We start from the raw sequence: 22,820 nt of genomic DNA on the forward strand, positions 1-22,820 counted from the left end.
ACTCGCACTTGCTCTCTCTCCCTCTCTAAAATAAGTAAATAACCTTAAAAAAAAAAAAAAAGGCTGTGTTGTCCAATGGGGAGAATTAGTCTAAAAGCTGAGCAATTCAAGGGATGCCAGCCTGGCTCAGTTGGTAGAGGGTGTGACTCTTGATCTCAGGGTCGTGAGTTTGAGACCTGTTGGGCATCGAGCCTACTTAAAAAGAAATAAAAATAATAAAATAAAATGAAATTTATGGGCTGCCTATCTGGCTCAGTCAGCAGAGTGTTAAGACTGGATCTTGGAGTTGTGAGTTTAAGCCCCTCACTGGACATTGAGCTTAATCGGAAAAAAAAAAATGCTGAGCAACTCATTTAGTTAACAGATTCTCCAGAACTGCATGAAGTGAAGGGGAACGTATGTAAAAGGGCTACAAAGAATGTGTCCTTATACCAAAGGGCTACAAAGAATGGCCTTTGGTTTTACTTTAAAAAGTTAGGGTACTGGGCGCCTGGGTGGCTCAGTTGGTTAAGCGACTGCATTCGGCTCTGGTCATGATCCTGGAGTCCCAGGATCGAGTCCCACATCGGGCTCCCTGCTCAGCGGGGAGTCTGCTTCTCCCTCTGACCCTCCCCACTTCTCATGTGCTCTCTCTCATTCTCTCTTTCAAATAAATAAATAAAAAATCTAAAAAAAAAAAAAAAGTTAGGGTACCTTCTGGGGTCATGAAAATGTTCTGGGTCTTGAAAAGGGTATGGGTTACACAAGAGTATACATTTGTCTAAATTAATCAAACTATATACCTCAGATCTGAGGATTTCACTGTTTATAAATTGTACTTAAATAAACAAAAACAAAAATAAATCTAAAGCAGTGAATGTGAGCCTAAGACGTATCTCTGAGCTACATAATATAGAAATACACCTCCCACAATGTTCTTAAACACTTAAACAACATTTTTTTCATAACGGACTTTTTTGCCTCTAGTTCTTAATCTTTTTGTGCCTCTGATAATCTGAAAGACATTTATGAACTTTCTCTAGAGACATAAGAGACAAAATATTTTACATACAGGAATTCAGGGAGGCACTAGAACCTGTTCACAAACCCAGATACAGAACTCCTGCCCTAATCTGTCTCCTTTCTCTCAGGCTATTACAAGAACATTCATTTTCATGAAATCTTCTATGAGCTCCACATTTATTTGCTAATCCTATAAATGTATTCTTTTGGATAAAACCACATAGACATTCACAATGAATAAATACAGGCCTTCTATTCAATGAAAAAAATATAGAGTTTATACTCTATGGTTTATTCTTTAATAAACAGTGATTCTAACAGAAAGCTTTGATCACATTTGTAGAATACTTTAAAGTTCAAAACCATAGCATTTTTAAGAAATTCAACCCATTAGTCTTTTTTTTTTTTTAAAGATTTTATTTGTCAACGAGAGAGAGAGCACAAGCAGGGGGAGCAGCAGAGGGAGAGGGAGAGGCAGGCTCCCTGCTGAGCAAGGAGCCCAATACGGGACTCAATCCCAGGACCCTGGGATCATGACCTGAGCTGAAGGCAGACGCTTGACTGACTGAGCCACCCAGGTGTCCCAACACATTAAATAGTCTTAAGAAAAATAAGGAAGCTCATGATTGCCTATGAAAAATGATCAAGTGTCCAGGAAAATGGGAAAAGACTTTATTTCTTTTATTTACTGGAGCTGGAGAAAGATATTGGAGATATGAATACAAAAGTTATAAATCATTTTCTCCTATAAACATAATTTCAGGGGCAGCTGCGTGGCTCAGTCACTCCGACTGAGCGGACCAAGCGTCCGACTCTTGGTTCCTACTCAGGTCATGATCTCAGGGTCATGGGATCAAACCCCATACCAGGTTCTGTGCTCAGCTCGAAGTCTGCTTGAGGTTCTCTCCCTCTCCCTCTACCCCTCCCCCTGCTCTCTCTGTCTCTCAAATAAAATAAATCCTTAAAAACATATATATATATATAATTTCCAATGCAGTTGACTGGGTTTTTATTAGTTTTTAAATAAAACAGATCATTCCTGATTTAGAGATAAATTTTAACCAATTAATAATTAAAGTCAAAGACATTAAAGATTTAAATGAGATTTGCTAAAACATACTTCAGAAGCATAACCTGAATAATGTGGAAAATCAATAGAGACTAATAATAAATATAAAAATAGATAGTTCCTTACAGGTCAAATTTGGATTACTCTGTTTCCTTGTAAAAATAAGTTATTAAACCCTGTTAGTTGGAAAAAGGACCTTTAGACTCACTACCTATTAATACATCACTGAAACAAAAACAACTCAAGAAACGGAGTAGTTTAACAGAGACATAATTTCCTTTCACTTAGAGACATCATACAACTTGATACTTAACAGAATGTGGCAATAAAATGAATTAGAATTTATAATAAGACTATTTTGAAGACTGATAGTTGAAGATGGTGGGCTACTAGTTTCCACTCCCTGCTCAAAATGATAATAAAGTGATTTTTAAAATTTTTTTCAAGATTTTATTTATTTGAGAAAGAGAGAACGAGCAGTAGGGAGGGGCAGAAAGAGAAAGAGAGAGAAGCAGACTCCCTGCTGAGCAGGAAGCCCGACATGGGCTAGATCCCAAGACGGGGATCATGACCTGAATGCAAGACACTTAACTGAATGAGCCACCCAGGCTCTCCTAAAGTGAATTTTTTAAAAATCATAATCCCAGAGGGACAAAGAGAATGAAAGGAAGACAACAACAAATTTTTGAAAATTAGAAAGTAGATGAATAAATAACTGCATTGACATACCTAAGGAAACCTAATCCTAAACTTAGAAGCAACCCAATTTACACCACAGATCCCACAAAAGGTTCAGATAAAGTAAAATACTCTGGAAGTGGAAGTGAAGATGAAACAAGACTTTCACAGTCTAAGAAATTACACACCCAAATTCCCTCTGCAATCTGCACAATGGGCTTCAATACTATCCCCATCCTAAGAAAAGACTAGGAACTAAAGTTATGCTATGAAAAGGGCAAAACAGAGATGGTGTCTGGCTTGGGAAATCAGGCACACTTGCAGGCAAATGTGCCATGACTAACACTGGGAGATTGGATGAGTGTGAAAAATCAAAGTCAAGACCTCTAGCTAGCCTCCCCTGCACCTGCCCCCCTACAGGATCCCAAAAACCTTGCAGCCAGGATAATAATCTCCAAGCAAACACCAGAAGAGCTCTTCCTGACAAATCTGACCACCCATGTACAAAGACCTAAAAAGATTCACCCTAGGAGTTCTTCAGGGAAACAGCCTAGACATATCACCCTTCAACAAAGACCACAGTTGACATGCCCCTCACACACCTGCACACAGTTTCCAATTAGCTTTTCAGTTATCCTACTTGTAAATAAAAGCAGAAAGCAAAAAGGTTACCAGGCACTTGCAGGAAGCCTCTAACATGAAAGAAGACACTAATATAGAAAAAAAAGCAACTTGAAGAATAAACAATGCAGAAGAGTAAAAATGACCCCATTCCAAAATAACGACTAATACTTGCAGGCGAAAAAACCAAACAAACATTGCTTTGTGAATAAGAATAGGACACTATTAAAAAAAAGAGAAACTAAGTGGGACACTTGAAACTTTTAAAAAATGGTAGCAGAGGGCGCCTGGGTGGCTCAGTCGTTAAGCGTCTGCCTTCGGCTCAGGTCATGATCCCAGGGTCCTGGGATCGAGTCCCACATCGGGCTCCATCCTCGGGGGGAAGCCTGCTTCTCCCTCTCCCACTCCTGCTGCTTGTGTTCCTGCTCTCGCTATCTCTGTCTCTGTCAAATAAATAAATAAAATCTTAAAAAAAAAAAAAATGGTAGCAGAAATCAAAAATGTAATAGAAAGAATAGAAAATAAACTTGAAGTAATCTCTTGGGACACAAAGCATACAAAATAAAAAGATGGAAAGGAGAAAATCAAGAACCAGTCTAAGATGCCCAATATCCAAGAAAAAGAAATTCCAAAAAGATAGAAAAATAAGGAAATATTTTATCATAAAAATATTTTATCAAGGTAAATCAGAAAATTTCCCAGAATTGAAAATGCCTTTTTAGACTGAGAGCACCAATTCACTGGATGAAAATAGACCTACATCAAAATATGCCATTACGAAACTCCAGAACTGTATGTACAAAGAAAAGACCCTACAATGGTCCAGGGGACAAAAAAAACAAACTAAGTTTCATACAAAGAGTTAGGAATCAGAAAGGTATCTGGACTTTTCAAGAACTGGAGCTTAAACACCATATAAGTTGAAACTGAAATTCTGTGGAAAAATTATTTACAACCTAGAACTCTATATTCTGACATAATAAAAATAATATCAAGTAGGAAGGTAGAATATATTTCTATATACATAAGGTCTCAAAATATTTACATTCTGCTTACTGTTTCTATGGAGTTTTTACAGATCTGCCCCACCAAAATAAGGGAGGAAACTAAGAAAAAGGACATGAGATCCAAGAAACAAGAAATCCAACCCAAAAGCCATACAAGGGGGAATCCGCAGAATGAAGGTGAAAGGAGATTCCAAAAGTAACAGCTATGCAGCAAGACTAGATAACATCAGCCAATACAGACAGACTAGAGCAGGTCAGAAAAGTCCAACAGGCACTTATTCAAGAAAATAGAGTGAAAGAATAAGAATGTTTTTAAAGGTTAACTGGGGGAGTACTGGGGTATTAAAAGAACAATGAGTACATAGAAAATAAAACATTTCCAGAGACACTGTAAGTTGTTTAGGAAATGAAAAATAAAATTATAGTATGGGGCGCCTGGGTGGCTCAGTTGGTTAAGCAGCTGCCTTCGGCTCAGGTCATGATCCCAGGGTCCCAGGATCAAGCCCCGCATCGGGTTCCTTGCTCAGAGGGGAGCCTGCTTCTCCCTCTCCCTCTGCTGCTCCCCCTGCTTATGCTCTCTCTGTCAAATAAATAAATAAAATATTTTTTAAAAATTACAGTCCATACTTGGATCAATTGTCAACAGTGTTTACATAGTCCTAACTATATGGAAAACTGGCAGAATGGGAAGTATGTATATATGTGGTATAGGAGGGGAGTGTGATATTTTCTTCTTCCATTATAAGAATTCAACCATGAATAGCCAAAACAATCTTAAAAAAGAACAAAGCCAGATGTATCATGCTCCCTAATTTCAAACTATACTACAATGCTACAGTAATCAAAATAGTATGGTATTGGCATAAAAACAAACACACAGATCAATGCAACAGAATAGAGAACTTAGAAATAAACTCATACATATATAGTAAATTTACAACAAAGGAAGCAAAAATATACAATTATTGTATACAAAATATACAACTTTTCTGTTCTTTTTTTTTTAATTTTCTTTCCTTTTTTTTAAATTTTTCTTCTTTCCTCTTTTTTTTTTTTAAGATTTATTTATTGAGAGAGGAGTCCAAGATGGCGAAAGAGTAGGAGACCTTAGTTTCGTCTGGTCCCAGGAATTCAGCTAGACACCTTTGAACTCAACCAGAGATCTAAGAAAAGAATAGCTACAACTCTACAAATAGAAAAGCAACCACTTTCAGTAAGGTAGGATGTGTGGAGAAGTATCTCCTAGGAGATATATGGGAAGACAGACCACAGGGGGAGGGAACCTCCATAAGCCAGCTACCAGCAAGTGATAGAGCAGCGGAGTACAAAATTGGAACTTTTAGAAGTCTGCTCTGCTGAGGGACATCGCTCAGGTGGCTAAGCTGGGACGGAACTCCACTAGGGACAGAACTCTACCTGGGACAGTGTGCTCTCAGAATCCTTGGGGTCAGGGAAGACTAAGGGGTGCCTGAGTGCAGCAGAGTTCCCAGGCATCAGAGCAGGGAAGCCTGGTGCAAACGGTGAGCCCAGGAGTGGGCTCTCAGCTCAGGGTTGCCATAAGCTGTGAATCGGGGCACAGTCAAGCGTGCTCTCTGAGCAGAAGCCCAACAAGCGGCAGAACCTGTGAGACCCCCCTTTTCTCCTCTGGGAGAAGCAGCACGGGAGCGCACTACAGAAATCTGCAGGGTTTGGAGACTCCAAATGGGACTGCGTGCCTGAGACAGAAACACTCAGTCACAGGCCAGGTGAGCATGGTGTGTGGCCGGAGACCAGGGAGATAGGAGTGATTGACTGCTTTTCTATAAGGGCGCACCAAGGAGTGGGGCCCCGAGCTCTCGCCCTGGGGCAGGAAACTGGGAAGCCGCCATTCTCATTCTCATCCTCTAAAGCTGTACCAAAAGCTTTCAGGAAACAAAAGCCACATAGAGCAATCCAGAGCCACTTACTTAGCCTGGTGCCCTGGCAGGGGTGGTGCAATTCCAGCTGGGGCAAAAACAATTGATAATCACTGCAACAGGCCCTTCCCCCAGAAGATCAGCAAAAACATCCAGCCAAGACCAAGTTTACTGATCAATGAGAACGGCAAAACTCCAGAGCTAGGGGAATACAGCACAGAGAATTCATATGGCTTTTTTCCCACGATTCTTCAGTCTTTCAACTTTAATTTTTTTTTAATTTTTTCTTTTTACTTTTTTAAAAATTTTTCTTCTTTCCTTTTTGAACCAATTTTTTTTATCAACTCCTTTTTTAAATCTTTTAATTTTCATTTTTACAGTTACATCCTATCCCTTCATTGTATTTAATCTTATTTTTGTGTATATATGTTTCTTTCCTTACAATTTTGGAAATGCAGTTTCTTCTAACCACCAAAATACACCCAAAATCTAGTGCATGGCTCTATTCCATTCACCTGTCTGATCATATTCTTTTTTTTTTGTTAGTCTTTTTAAATTTTCATATTACAGTAACATTCAATCCTTTCAATGTATTTAATTTTATTTCTATATATATAAGTTTTCCTTTCTTTTTTTTTTTTAAAGATTACATTTATTTGAGAGAGAGAGATACAGCAAGAGAGGGAACACAAGCAAAGGGAGTGGGAGAGGGAGAAGCAGGCTTCCTGCGGAGCAGGGAGCCCGATGCGGGGCTCGATCCCAGGACCCTGGGATCATGACCTGAGCTGAAGGCAGATGCTTAACAACTGAGCCACCCAGGCGCCCATAAGTTTTCCTTTCTTTACAATTCTGAGATGTAGTTTCCTCGAACAAACTGACCAAAATATACTCAGGAGATAGTATATTGCTCTGTTCTGTTCACCTGCCTGTTTATATCCCTTTTGTTGTTGTTGTTGGTTTTTTTTGTTGTTGTTTTTTTCTTGTCTTTTAATTTCCATTTTTCAGTTACATTCTATCCTTTCACTGTATTTAATTTTATTTTTGTACATATATAAGTTTTTCTTTCTTTACAATTTTGGGAACTAGTTTTCTAAAAAACAGACCAAAATACACACAGAATCCAGTGTATTGCTCTATTCTCCTCACCTGTCTGATTATATTCTTTTTTTTCCTCCCAGTTTTGAGTCTCTTCTGATTTGATTAGTGTGTATTTCTCTGGGGTTGTTGCCATTTTAGTATTTTGTTCTCTCGTTCATCTGTTCTTCTATGGACAGAATGACAAGAGGGAAAAAATCACCTCAAAAAAGAGAACAAGAGGCAGTACTGTCAGGGACCTAATTAGTATATACCTAAGTAAGATGTCAGAACTAGTGTTCAGAATAACGATTATAAAGATACTAACTGGGCTTGAAAAAAGCATAGAGGACACTAGAGAATCCCTTTCTGGATAAATAAAAGAACTAAAATCTAACCAAGTTGAACTCAAAAAGGCTAGTAATGACATGCAATCAAAAATAGAGGCTCGGGCGCCTGGGTGGCTCAGATGGTTAAGCGTCTGCCTTCAGCTCAGGTCATGATCCCAGGGTCCTGGGATCGAGTCCCGCATCGGGCTCTCTGCTCCTTGGGAGCCTGCTTCTCCCTCTGCCTCTCTCTCTCTGTCTCTCATGAATAAATAAATAAAATCTTTAAAAAAAAAAAATAGAGGCCTTAGGGGTGCCTGGGTGGCTTAGTCGTTAAATGTCTGCCTTTGGCTCAGGTCATGATCCCAGGGTCCTGGGACGGAGCCCGCATCAGGCTCCCTGCTCTGGAGGAAGCCTGCTTCTCCCTCTCCCACTCCCCCTGCTTGTGTTCCCTCTCTCACTGTGTCTTTGTCAAATAAATAAAAAATAAAATCTTAAAAAAAAAAAAAAAAGAGCCTCTAACTGCTAGGATAAATGAAGCAGAAGAGAGAATTAGTGATATAGAAGACCAAATGATGGAGAATAAAAAGCTGAGAAAAAGAGAGATAAACAACTACTGGATGATGAGGGGCGAATTCAAGAGATAAATGATACCATAAGACGAACAATATTAGAATAACTGGGATCCCCAAAGAAGAAGAAAGAGAGAGAGAAGCAGGAGGTAATACTGGAGCAAATTATAGCGGAGAACTTCCCTCATCTAGGGAAGGAAAACAGTCATCAAAATCTGGGAGGCAGAGAGAACCCCCCTCAAAAATCAATAAAAAAATTGGTGAACACCCCAACATATAATACTGAAACTTACATTTCTGAGACAAAGACAAAATCCTGAAAGCAGCTCAGGACAAGAGGTCTGTAACTTACAAGGGAAGAAACATTAGACTTGCAGCAGACCTACCCACAGAGACCTGGTAGGCCAGAAAGGGATGGCATGATATAGTCACAGTGCTAAATGAGAAAAATATGCAACCAAGAATACGTTATCCAGCTAGAATGTCATTCAAAATAGGAGTGATAAAAACCTTCTAGGACAAACAGAAACTAAAAGAATTTGTGATCACCAAACCAGCCCTACAAGAAATATTAAAAGGGAACGTCTAAGCAAAGAGAGAGCCCAAAAGGAACATAAAACAGAAAGAACAGAGACAATACACAGTAATAGTCACTTTACAGGTAATACAATGGTACTAAATTCCTAACTTTCAATAGTTACTCTTAATGTAAATGGGCTAAATGCCCCAATCAAAAGACAGGGTATCACACTGGATAAAAAAGCAAGACCCATCAATATGCTGTCTGCAAGAGACTCATTTTAGACCCAAAGACACCTCCAGATTGAAAGTGAGGAGGTGGAAAACCACTTATCCTCCTAACGGACATCAAAAGAAAGCTGGAGTGTCAATCTTTATATCAGACAAATTAGATTTTAAACCAAAGACTGTAATAAGAGATAAGGAAGGGCACTATATAATACTTAAAGGGCCTATCCAACAAGAAGATCCAAAAATTGTAAATATTTATGCCCCGAACATGGGAGCAGCCAATTATATAAACCAATTTATAACAAAATTAAAGGAACACATTGATAATAATAAAATAGTAGTAGAGGACTTCAACACCGCCCCCTCCATTGCAATAGACAGATCATCTAAGCAGAAGATCAACAAGGAAACAAGGGCTTTGAATGACACAATGGAGCAGATGGACTTCACAGATATATTCAGAACATCCCATCCTAAAACAACAGAATACACATTCTTCTCTAGTGCACATGGAACATTCTCCAGAACAGATCACATACTGGGTCACAAATCAGGTCTCAACTGGTACCAAAATACTGCAATCATTCCCTGCATATTTTTGGACCACAACACTTTGAAACTAGAACTCAGTCACAAGAAGAAAGTTGGAAAGAACTCAAATACATGGAGGCTAAAGAGCATCCTACTAAAGAATGAATGGGTCAACCAGGAAATTAAAGAATTTAAAAAATTCATGGAAACAAATGAAAATGAAAACACAACTGTTCAAAATCTTTGGGATACAGCAAAGGCAGTCCTAAGAGGGAAGTAGACAGCGATACAAGCCTTTCTCAAGAAACAAGAAAGGTCTCAACTACACAACCTAACCTTACTCCTAAAGAACCTGGAGAAAGAACAGCAAATAATTCCTAAAACCAGCAGGAGAAGAGAAATAAAGAAGAGAGCAGAAATCAACGAAATAGAAACCAAAAGAACGGTAGAACAGATCAATGAAAATAGGAGCTGGTTCTTTGGAAGAATTAATAGGATCGATAAACCCCTAGCCAGGCTTATCAAAAAGAAAAGATAAAGGACCCAAATAAATAAAATCATGAATGAAAGAGGAGAGATCACAACCAACACCAAAGAAATACAAACAATTATAAGAACATATTATGAGTAACTATATGCCAACAAATTAGGCAATCTGGAAGAAACAGATGCATTCCTAGAGACATATAAACTACCTGAAACATGAAGAAATAGAAAACCAGAACAGACCCATAACCTGCAAGGAAACTGAAGGAGTAATCAAAAACCTCCCAACAAACAAGAGCCCAGGGCCAATGGCTTCTACCAAACATTTAAAGAAAAATTAATACCTATTCTTCTGAAGTGGTTTCAAAAAAACAGAAATGGAAGAAAAACTTCCAAACTCTTTCTAAGAGGCCAGAATTGCCTTGATTCCAAAACCAGAAAAAGACTCCACTAAAAAGGATGATTACAGACCAATATCCCTGATGAACATGGATGCAAAAATTCTCACCAAGATACTAGCCAATAGGATCCAACAGTACATTAAAAGGATTATTCACCACAACCAAGTGGGATTTATTCCTGGGCTGCAAGGTAGTTCAACATCTGCAAAACAATCAATGTGATACAATACATAAATAAAGGAAAGGATAAGAACCATATGATCCTCTCAACAGATACAGAAAAAGCATTTGACAAAGTACAGCATCCTTTCTTGATTAAAACTCTTCACAGTGTAGGGATAGAGGGAACATACCTCAATATCATAAAAGCCATCTATGAAAAGCGCACAGCAAGTATCATTCTCAATGGGGAAAAACTGAGAGCTTTTCCCCTAAGGTCAGGAACACAGCAGGGATGTCCACTCTCACCACTGCTATTCAACATAATACTAGAAGTCCTAGCCTCAAAAGAAAAAAAGCAAAAAGAAATAAAAGGCATCCGAATAGGTGTAAAGAAGTCAACCTCTCTCACTCTTTGCTGATGACATGATACTTTATGTGGAAAACCCAAAAGGCTCCACCCCAAAACTGCTAGAACTCATACAGGAATTCAGCAAAGTGGCAGGATATAAAATCAGTGCACAGGAATCAGTTGCATTTCTATACACAAACAATGAGATAGAAGAAAGGGAAATTAAGGAGTCGATCCCATTTACAACTGCACCCAAAACCATAAGATACCTAGGAATAAACCTAACCAAAGAGGCAAAGGATCTATACTCAGAATACTATAGAACACTCATGAAAGAAATTGAGGAAGACACGAAGAAATGGAAAAACAGATATAGTTAAAATGTCTATGCTACCTACAGCAATCTACACACTCAATGCAATCCCTATCAAAATACCATCAACTTTTTTCACAGAACTGGAACAAATAATCCTAAAATTTGTATGGAACTGGAAAAGACCCCAAATAGCCAAAGAAATGTTGAAAAAGAAAACCAAAACTGGTGGCATCACAATTCCGGACTTCTATTACAAAGCTTTAATCATCAAGACAGTATGGTACTGACACAAAAACGGACACACAGATCAATGGAACAGAACGGAGAGCCCAGAAATGGACCCTGAACTAATTAGGTCAACTAATCTTCAACAAAGCAGGAAAGAATATCCAACAGAAAAAAGATAGTCTCTTCAACAAATGGTGCTGGGAAAATTGGACAGCCACATGCAGAAGAATGAAACTGGACCATTTCCTTATACCATACACAAAAATAGAATCAAAATGGATGAAAGACCTAAATGTGAGACAGGAATCCATCAAAATCGTAGAGAACACCAGGCAGCAACCTCTTCGCCTGGGCTGCAGCAACTTCTAGCTAGACACATCTCCAAAGGCAAGGAAAACAAAGGCAAAAATGAACTACTGGGACTTCATCAAGATAAAAAGCTTTTGCACAGCAAAGGAAACAATCAACAAAACCAAAAGACAACTGACAGAATGGGAGAGATATTTGCAAATGACACATCAGATAAAGGGCTAGTATCCAAAATCTATAAAGAACTTATCAAACTCAACACCCAAAGAACAATGAATCCAATCAAGAAATAGGCAGACGACGTGAACAGACACTTCTCCAAAGATGACATCCAAATGGCCAACAGATACATGAAAAAGTGCTCAGCATCACTTGGCATCAGGGAAATACAAAGCAAAACTACAATGAGATATCACCTCACATCAGTCAGAATGGCTAAAATTAACAAGTCAGGAAACGACAGATGTTGGTGAGGATGCGGAGAAAGGAGAACCCTCTTACACTGTTGGTGGGAATGCAAGCTGGTGCAGCCACTCTGGAAAACAGCATGGAGGTTCCTCAAAAAGTTGAAAATAGAGCTACCCTATGACCCAGCAATTGCACTACTGGGTATTTACCCCAAAGATACAAATGTAGTGATCTGAAGAGGCACATGCACCCCAATGTTTATAGCAGCAATGTCCACAATAGCCAAACTATGGAAAGAGCCCAGATGTCCAACAACAGATGAATGGATAAAGAAGATGTGGTATATATATACAATGGAATATTATGCAGCCATCAAAAAAATGAAATCATGCCATTTGCAACGACATGGATGTAACTAGAGGGTATTATGCTAAGCGAAATAAGTCAATCAGAGAAAGACAATTATCCATGATCTCAATGATATGTGGTATTTAAGAAACAAAACAGAGGATCATAGGGAAAGAGAGGAAAAAATAAAACAAGATGAAACCAGAGAGGGAGACAAACCATAAGAGACTCTTAATCATAGGAAACAAATTGAGGGCTGCTGGAGGGGAGGGGAATGGAGGGTTGGGGTAACTGGGTGATGGACACCAAGGAGGGCATGTGATGTAATGAGCACTGGGTATTATATAAGACTGATGAATCACAGACCTATACTTCTGAAACCAATAATACATTATATGTCAATTAATTGAATTAAAATAAAAAATAAAAAAAGCATAGAAAAAATATTTATTTGAGAGAGAGAGCGTGCACACACGCACACATAGAGGCAGGAAAAGGACACAGGGGAAGGGAGAGGGAGAGAGAGAATACCAATATCAGACTCGACACCGAGTTCAGAGCCCATACGGGGCTTGATTCCACAACCCTGAAATCATGACCTGAGCCGAAACCAAAAGTCAGATGCTTAACTGACTGAGCCACCCAGGCGCCCCAAGGACAATCTAATAAATGGCGTTGGAAAAACGGACAGCTACATGCAAAAAAATGAAACTGACCACTGTCTTACATCATACACAAAAATTAACTCAACATGGATTAAATCACAAGTATTGTTGAGGATGTGGAAAAAAGGGAACCCTCGTGCACTGTTGGTGGGAATGTAAACTGCTACAGCCACTACTGAAAAGTACGGAGGTTCCTCAAAAAATCAGAAAAAGAACTATCATATGAGCCGGCAATTTCACTACTTACTATCTATCCAAGGGGGGGAAAAGCACTACTAAATGAACAAGATATATGCACCCTTATGTTTACTGCAGTCTCTTCTATGTATCTATGTGTATAGGTTTTGTTTTGTTTTTTAGATTCCATACTTAAGTGAAATCATGTGGTATTTGTCTTTGTCTGACTTATTTCACTTAGCATAATACTCTGTAGGCCCATCCATGTTGTGGCAAATGGTAAGATTTCATTCTTTTTTATGGCTGAGTAGTATTCGTGTGTGTGTGTGTGTGTGTGAGAGAGAGAGAGAGAGAGAGAGACATATTCTTTATCCGTTCATCTATTGATGGACGCTTATGCTGTTTCCATACCTTGGATATTTTAAGAAATGGATATTTAAGAAATGCAGTAAGGGTGCATACAAAGTTCCAGTTATAAAATAAGTAAGTCATAGGGATAGAATATACAGCATAAGAAATATAGCCAATAATACTGCATCATACTTTGATGACACATGTTAACTAGACTTATAGTGGTGATCATTTCACAATGTATACAAATGAATCAGTCTGTTGTACACCTGAAACTAACTGTATATGTCAATTATATTCCATTTAAAAAAAGAAAAAGAATCTATTATTGAAAAAAAGTAAGTAACAACATAAATTAGAGATAAGAAGTTACAACAATCAGATAAAGGAGTTCAAATGGCTGTATCCTGAAGCAGGAATAAAGGGATTGTTTTTATGACAAGCCTTACAGAACTATTTAACTCTAAATTAAATCATGTACATGTATAATATAAATAAATTTTTAAAACTATGTAAGTTTAATTTAAAAACCAGTGTGAATGCTTATGAAAACATGGCAATAAAATGGATTATTTACAGAAATGTTAATAAACTGCTCTATCTTTAAAATCAAAGCATACTATGCAATATAATTATGACTCATCATACTTACAGTTCACCATAGATCAGTAAGTCAAAATCACCTATATATACGGAGACTTCTCATCCTAATGGTTTATTAGCTGGTGGCTGCTACTACTTAGCTCTACTACCCAACTGTTTCAAAAAGATTCATTCACCTTAGAAACTGCCAGATTCAATCAATTTGATAAACCAATGGTTTCTGAAAAAACCAAAAGCCATCAATTAAATACATATCAAGTTGAGATTTGTAAAAGCAGCATGTAGCACAGAGTAGTGGGAGAACAGTGACTGTTAATTGGAATCCTATGTCCCTGGAATAACATTATACATTATAATAACATTTAACTCAGGCCATTATCTATTTCATGTGGAATAGCAGAAACCTTGAATTTTGCAGTTGGGTACCCTGAAATCCCTTATTTGGCTTGTACTAGTTATATGGCTTTAGGTAAGCTACTTAATCATTCTGATTACAAAAAAGAGAAATCATAACACCTACCATGTAGGATAGTTCTGAAAACTAAATGATATGTACAGAAATGTAAAAAACCACCCTGTGCATAGTCAGCACTCAATAACTGGTATCAGTTAAATACATTCATACCATCTTTTTATCTTTTATAGCAAAGACCTGTAGCTTGTAGTTACCAGTGTGATGTCAGGAAAGCCCCTATGAAAATAATCAGATGCAGTCAAACTTGGGAACACAAGGCAGAGAAAGGGCTATATAAAACTCCCAGAAGGGCGCCTGGGTGGCTCAGTTGGTTAAGCGACTGCCTTCAGCTCAGGTCATGATCCTGGAGTCCCTGGATCGAGTCCCGCATCGGGCTCCGGGCTCGGCAGGGAGTCTGCTTCGCCCTCTGACCTTCCCCCCTCTCATGTGCTCTCTCTCTCTCAAATAAATAAATAAAATCTTTAAAAAACAAACAAGCAAACAAAAAAAACCAACTCCTGGAATTGTACAGGAACAGTACAATTAAAAAAAAAAATCCCCTTTAATCCTAATACTGTAAAAATAACATTTTTGCATTATCTGGGATTCAGCAAAGCTCCCCAGTACCTGCAATGGGCTTCAACTGCAGCCATTTAAAACTATGAAAGGATAACACAAATCAGTGAAAACCACCAAAGAAGAGAAAAAGAAAAAAAATGCATAAAACTAATTGCAAAAATCTCTCCTCATCTCCAGTTTCTTTTTTGAACTAAGTGAAATGTAAGTATCAGAAAAAGGAACAAATTCATTAAAGTTAGCAGGGTTTCTCACATATACAAATATGCGAAGTATTTACTGATAAAATGATAAAGTGTTCTGAGTTGTGATACCAATTAACTTACTCAGGCTTAAAATAGTCAGCCTATAAATGCCCAAAACTATAAGCACTTCATAAAAGCATATGCTTCAGATTCAACAGCAATTAGATACTACTATTTACTCATATTTTGGGGGGAAAAAACTCTCTACCTCGAAATAATACAGAGAGAAAAATAATACAGAGAGGCAGAGCTCCCTATCAGACTCCATGAGAAAAGCAGTATGTTAAAATAAGTCAAAAGCAGCTTTAAATCTATCTTCAGAATCTATAAGTCGTTTTTACAGCTCCAAGTATGCCATCTGCCTCCCAAACATGTTCATTATTTGCATTAAATTATTGGTGTATTATCTGCATTAAAATATCAGAAATATAACAAGAAATTCAAGTTAAATATTTCATTTTGGGGGCGCCTGGGTGGCTCAGTCATTAAGCGTCTGCCTTCAGCTCAGGTCCTGATCCCGGGGTTCTGGGATTGAGCCCCGCGTCGGACTCCCTGCTCCGCTGGAAGCCTGCTTCTCCTTCTCCCACTCCCCCTGCTTGTGTGTTCCCTCTCTCGCTGTCTCTCTCTCTGTGTCAAATAAATAAATAAAATCTTTAAAAATAAATAAATAAATATTTCATTTTGTAAAATCCCCCTTTACAGACTATTATCTGTGCAGATCTTGGAGAAAATTAGTATTTTCCTAATAAGTTATTAGTATTTTAAAACTTAATTTTGTGACCATTAAACACATTTATCAACAAAAAATTTTTAATTATAGTCTATTATTTTTATATGACAGTTAATTTTTAAATTTTAATTATTAACAAAGAGCTCCATTCTAAATTATAACATAAAATATATTATTTTACCCTTTCAAAATAAAAGAGGAAAAAGACTGATGGTAATGGAAGCAAGTACTCTAACTATTTTGTTAAAAATAAAGGGGACAGGGGTGCCTGGGTGGCTCAGCCGCTAGGCGTCTGCCTTCGGCTCAGGTCATGATCCCAGGGTCCTGGGATCGAGTCCCACATTGGGCTCCCTGCTCGGCGGGAAGCCTGCTTCTCCCTCTCCCACTCCCCCTGCTTGTGTTCCTGCTCTCGCTAGCTCTCTCTCTGTCAAATAAATAAATAAAATCTTTAAAAAAAAAAAAAAAAAGAAAGAAAGAAAGAAAGAAAGGGGACAGGGCGCCTGGGTGGCTCAGTTGTTAAGCGTCTGCCTTCGGCTCAGGTCATGGTCTCAGGGTCCTGGGCTCAAGCCCCACATTGGGCTCCCGCTCAGCGGGAAGCCTGCTTCTCCCCTCCCACTCCCCCTGCTTGTGTTCCCTCTCTAGCTTTGTCTCTGTCAAATAAATAAATCTTTAAAAAAAAAAAAAAATGGGGCACCTGGGTGGCTCAGTCGTTAGATGTCTGCCTTCGGCTCAGGTCATGATTCCAGGGTCCTGGGATCAAGCCCTGCATCGGGCTCCCTGCTCAGCGGGAAGCCTGCTTCCCCCTCTCCCACTCCCCATGCTTGTGTTCCCTCTCTCACTGTGTGTCTCTCTCTGTCAAATAAATAAATAAATCTTTAAAAAAAAAAAAAAAGAAAGAAAGAAAAAATAAATAAAGGGGACAGAAATTCTTTGGACGAATCTTTACCATTAAGTTGTTTACTTCAGGGGTGCCTGGGTGGCTCAGTCGGTTAAGCATCCGACTCTTGATCTCAGCCCAAGTCTTGATCTCAGGGTTGTGAGTTCAAGCCCCGTACTGGGCTCCACGCTGGGCGTAAATAAATAAATAAAAACCACTTGTTTACTTGGTATTAATATGAAAACCCCAAGAAGCCAAGTTTTCTTGATTATTATTCTTAGTAGTGCAATGGTGGTAGGGATGCAAGGAAATGGGTACTCATACTCACTGCTACTGGAACACAATTTACAGTGGCAGGTAGGAAACGTGGCTGGCATATATCAATCCTGAAAAAAGGGTAAGACCAGAAGGTCTCTACAAAATTGTGAGATGGTTTTCTTTTCTGAGCAGACACCAAAGGAGGAGGGTGCCTGAAGCACCATCAGCCAAGCAGGCCGGGCAGTAGCGTCTGCAGGCCAGTCACTGGGCTCTTCGAGGTGCAACAAAGCCTATGAGATGAAGATGACTGAAGGTCGTCCTGATGTTTTCCAGAAACCCCCAAAGGACGGCTGTAATAAAACCACTAAAAGCACAACTGCATGTAATGAGCATATAGATAGCTGCAGATGAATATCAAGTCCATAACTACCGTGGTTAAAATTCTTCGTTGCCTCAAAGGCATGCAATTGGAAGAAAAAATGAAGAACTGGTCAAGAAGACATGACTTGAGACAAATGATGAAAATATTTTCTTTAACACTGATCACATCACAATAAGTTATGTAGAAAAATACACGTTTGGGGGCACCTGGGTGGCTCAGTCGGTTAAGCCTCTGCCTTCGGCTCAAGTCATGATCCCGGGGTCCTGGGATCGAGCCCCACATCTGGCTGCCTGCTTAGTGGGGAGCCTGCTTCTCCCTCTCCCTCTGCCTTCTGTTCCCCCTGCTTGTGCGCTGTCAAATAAATAAAATCTTAAAAAAAAAAAAAATACATGTTTGAAAACTTGTAATTGCTGGGCAATAAAGTTTATTATCTTTAAAATATAAAAAAAAATTGTGAGATAAAAATCCAATAAACAGGTGTTCCAAACCTTTCTGTGCACAGCAGCCACCTATTTATATTTCCCAAGAAATCTCTTGAAGGTCAAAATTAGAGCAGAATAAAAGGAATACTCACACCTCCACCTACGACCATGAAAATACTTGAAAATGTCACTGATTTAACAAAATTTTGGGGGTCCCCTGGGTCGCTCAGTCGGTTAAGTGGCTGCCTTTGGCTCAGGTCATGACCTCAGGGTCCTGGGATCGAGCCCCACACAGGGCTCCCTGCTCAGTGGGGAGCCTGCTTCTCCCTCTCTCTCTGCCTGCCGCTCTGCCTATCTGTGCTCTCTATGTCTCTGTCAAATAAATAAATAAAATCTTTAAAAAAAAATAAAAAATAAAAATAAAAATAAAAAAATTTTTGTTACTGAGTATGTAATATACACTAGGCACTGTGCTAGGTGGAAGAGATTTAAAAACGGCTTTTGAAATTGAAATTGCAAGGTCACACATTCTGATGAAGAAGAAAGGCCTGAAAACTGACAAGTACAGTATCCTTTTGATAAGGGCTATAATAAGGAATATGAAGGAATCTGAAATGGTATCCAACAAATTGAAAAGGGGGCACAGGGTAGGGAAAAAGACTTGGCTCTTGAGCTAAAGAAATGAGGGTGGGAAGGAGAAGGGCAGTCCAGCCAGAAGAACAGGAACAGCATTTACAAAGGCAGGCTGACTCAGGAGAACTGCATGTTGAAAGAAATGCAAATCAGGCCACTTGGGTGGCTCAGTCGATTCAGCATGCGACTCTTGATTTCAGCTCAGATCACGATCTCAGGGTTGTGAAGCCCCCTGCCAGGGCTCTGTGCTGGGCGTGAAGCCTGCTTAAGATTCCCTCTCTCTCCCTCTCTGCTGCCCCTCCCCCTCCAAAAAATAAAAAATAAAATAAAAAAGGAAATGCAAATAAAATGGCTGGGCTCTGTGGGGGAGGACATGGAAGGAAGGCACAAATGACGCTGATGTGATAAGGAAACACCGTATCACAGAGGCTCTCTATGCCTTGGGATTTTGCCAACCACTGCCAGCATACTCCAGTCTCTACCTGAAAAACCCAAGTGAACTGCAGGAAGAAAGTGGTCCAAACATCCTGGGAAATAAAACAGTGAACAAACCCTATGAAACTTACAGTCCAGAAGGGAAGAAAAACCTTAATTAATAATTTAAATAATCACAGATGGGCAAAGACAACCAAGGGACTTAACCTCCTTGACAGTGGTTAAAGAAAAAAAATAGTGGGCGCCTGGGTGGCTCAGATGGTTAAGCGTCTGCCTTCGGCTCAGGTCATGATCCCAGGGTCCTGGGATCGAGTCCCGCATCGGGCTCCCTGCTCCTTGGGAGCCTGCTTCTCCCTCTGCCTCTCTCCATCTCTGTCTCTTACGAATAAATAAATAAAATCTTAAAAAAAAAAAAAATAGTGACAATTGTCAAAGACAGTAAGGCAGACTTTATTCAGGAACGATGAGATAGATATAGGAACCAGTGCAATGGGATTTTACACTAGGGGGGCGGAGCACAGGTAGAGATTGGGTTCAAATCTAAATACAGCATGTGCAAGGAATTACAGCAAGTAGGAGCAGGGTATGGTGATGAGTGGACAGAAAATTACTAGGAGAAAACATCAGGGTTAGGAGGGTTCTGGCTAAACTGACCTAATGGGATTCTTGCTGAAGACAGGCCAGGTGATCAAACATCACCTGGAGGGACAGTGGAGGATGACGAAGCTAAATCAGATTTTGAAATTGGGGGAGGGGCTTCTGGTTAAACTGAACAAGCAGGGTTCCTGCTGAAAGTAAACTTTATAAGTGCACAGATGAGCCTAGAAGAAGGTTCAAGAGCCTGACTAAAGTTTGGTCAAGCACTGAATCTGTCAGGGACTCACAGAATGTATCCAAGAACAGAGGTAGTGCTATATATATATGTTTGGGTTTTTTTTTTTTTTTAAAGATTTTATTTATTTGAGAGAGAAAGTGAGAGAGAGAAAGAGCACAAGAGGGGGGTGTGGGAGAGGGAGAAGCAGACTCCCTGCTGAGCAGGTAGCCCGATGCGGGACTCGATCCCGGGACTCCAGGATCATGACCTGAGCCAAAGGCAGTCGCTTAACCAACTGAGCCACCCAGGCGCCCTGTTTGGGTTTTTTTTAAGATTTTATTTATTTTTTGACAGAGAGAAAGACAGCGAAGAGAGGGAACACAAGCAGGGGGAGTGGGAGAGAGAGAAGCAGGTTTCCCACAGAGCAGGGAGCCTGACGCAGGGCTTGATCCCAGGACCCTGGGATCATGACCTGAGCCGAAGGCAGATGCTCAATGACTGACCCATTCAGGCGCCCCGAGGTAGTGCTATATTGAATCTCAAGGATTTTTCTTCTTTACCTTATTTTGAATCAGTTAACTCAATATACAGGCATCGTCCACTTGCTATTATCTAAAGCTTCTCAAACTTGAACGTGCCTAGGAATCTTAAAATTCATTCTAATTCAAGGTTTCAGGCCTGAAATCTTGCATTTCTAACATGCTCCTAGGTGATACCAAAGCTTCACACTTTAAGGATCTAAAGTAGATTTATCAAGAGCTATAATTATGTAGAGATATTGATCTCCTTAATCCTGGCGGTAGCCTTCTGTCCCCAGAGAGCCAACAGCAACCTTTCTTCCGAATGCTGCTATAAAATGACAGTGGTACTTTTTTCTAAATGTTGAATGGCATTAAAAAATAATAATAAAGTTATCTCTGGGCCGCCTGGGTGGCTCAGTCATTAAGCGTCTGCCTTCAGCTCAGGTCATGATCTCAGGGTCCTGGGATCGAGCCCCACATCGGGCTCCCTGCTCTGTGGGAAGCCTGCTTCTCCCTCTCCCACTCCCCCTGCTTGTGTTCCCTCTCTCACTGTCTCTCTGTCAAAAAAAAAAAAAAAAAGTTATCTCTAGAACCTAGAGTTATCACGAGAGAATACAGTCCCAACATCCAAATTATGTTCCCACTTAAGCAAAAGCTAAAATCAATATATCTCCATTGAGGCACATTTTGGTTCCCAAATGTCTAGCAACTTCTAATTGTACTTTGTACTTTTTGGAACAGTTTGGCTGTACCTGTAGTTTGGAAGAAAAAAAAAAACTTTTATTTTTGTTCTTGATAACTTGTCATTTCCCAAATTAAAAACTGCAAGGTTGGGGTACCTGGCTGGCTCAGTCGGTAGAGTTGGAGCTGCATGTTGGAGGTAGAATTTACTTTAAAAAAAAACCAAAAAAACAAAAATTGACAAGGTTGACAAAGGATTGATTAAAAGGTAAACAGGCTGACTGTTAAGACCCCCTTGGGAGTCCCTAACAATAGACTAGAGACACAAGCAAGCATCAGTCCTCAAAACAAAGCTGTGCTCCAGTTGAGAGAATTTGGCTTTGTCAAATCGGTTTGTTGTTCACGGATTCAAAAGTGAAATTTTTAAGAGTTGAAAATAAGAGGGCCAGCTGAACATTTGGCAGGATGTGGGGAAGAGTTAGGGAGAATGGAATCAGGCATACATGTGTAAAAAACTATAACCATGGGGAATTTTTAAACAAAGTTATTTCAGCAGTTAAATCTAATGCTATAGGGCACTAACAAGCAAACAGATTCTCTACAGAGCAAAGAGGCCATGCTGCTGCTCTGTCTGGAACATGATCTAGGCACCAAGATAACCAGAAAAGTTGCCATAAAATGTTTTCACCCCTACTGCTTCTACTTAATTATTCTATATTTACACTGAATATTAAGAAAGCACTTGGGTTTTGTTTTTTTGCTTTTAAGATTTTATTTATTTATTTGAGAGAGAGAGAGCACACAAGCGGGGGGGGGGAGTGGCAGGCAGAGAGGGAGAAGCAGGCTCCCCACTGAGCAGGGAGCCCCATGCGGGACTCGATCCCAGGATGCTGGGATCATGACCTGAGCCGAAGGCAGACACTTAACTGACTGAGCCACCCAGGTGTCCCAAGAAAGTGTTTGTTATACCATTACCTACTTCTACAAAGAAACACACAAAAAAATATTTCTCTAATACCCAAAACCACAACTACTGAACTATTTCCATCAAATTTCAATTTGAGAACAAAAGGATTTAGGCTGAAAGATAAAACAATAGTAGCAATAAAAGAAAATTCAAACTTTTCTTTATAAATAATAAGGCTACTTGGCTATGACATAAACTATTACCCAAATATTTGCTTACCTTCAAACTCCTGCTTTTAAGTTCTAACTGCAGAAAATCAAAGCAGCACTGATACATATGATTATAAACCTACAGAAATTGGCTATGATTTAAGTAATCAGAAATGATGACTATGTCAATAAAAAATAATAACAGATACTAGCAATCATGACACTGCTGAGTTATCGATAATGAACTAGGTATCACTGCTGTACTTAACTAGAATTTATTGAGCTAGGCCTTTCACATATCTGTATCTCTAATCCTCCCACCATCTGAGGTATCCTAAACACAGGATT

At 39.3% G+C, this 22,820-nt stretch overlaps 1 protein-coding gene across 2 annotated transcripts in view; it reads right to left on the minus strand.

The window, feature by feature from the left end:
* The window catches only part of MOB1B (MOB kinase activator 1B), a 65,363-nt gene that overhangs the window by 35,267 nt on the left and 7,276 nt on the right, over nucleotides 1–22,820 (minus strand). Inside the window, exon 1 of one of the 2 annotated variants that reach the window (XM_035004848.1) lies at nucleotides 7,419–7,437. The exons of the other annotated variant lie outside the window; for it this stretch is intronic. The gene's annotated coding sequence lies outside the window, so the exon portion shown is untranslated. Of the gene's footprint in view, nucleotides 1–7,418; nucleotides 7,438–22,820 lie in introns of those variants that run through there. 2 annotated transcript variants of the gene reach the window in all.

This window comes from Mirounga leonina, unplaced genomic scaffold (genome assembly GCF_011800145.1).
Source record: "Mirounga leonina isolate KUSES-001 unplaced genomic scaffold, KU_Mleo_1.0 Mir_129, whole genome shotgun sequence".
Lineage (NCBI taxonomy): Eukaryota > Metazoa > Chordata > Mammalia > Carnivora > Phocidae > Mirounga > Mirounga leonina.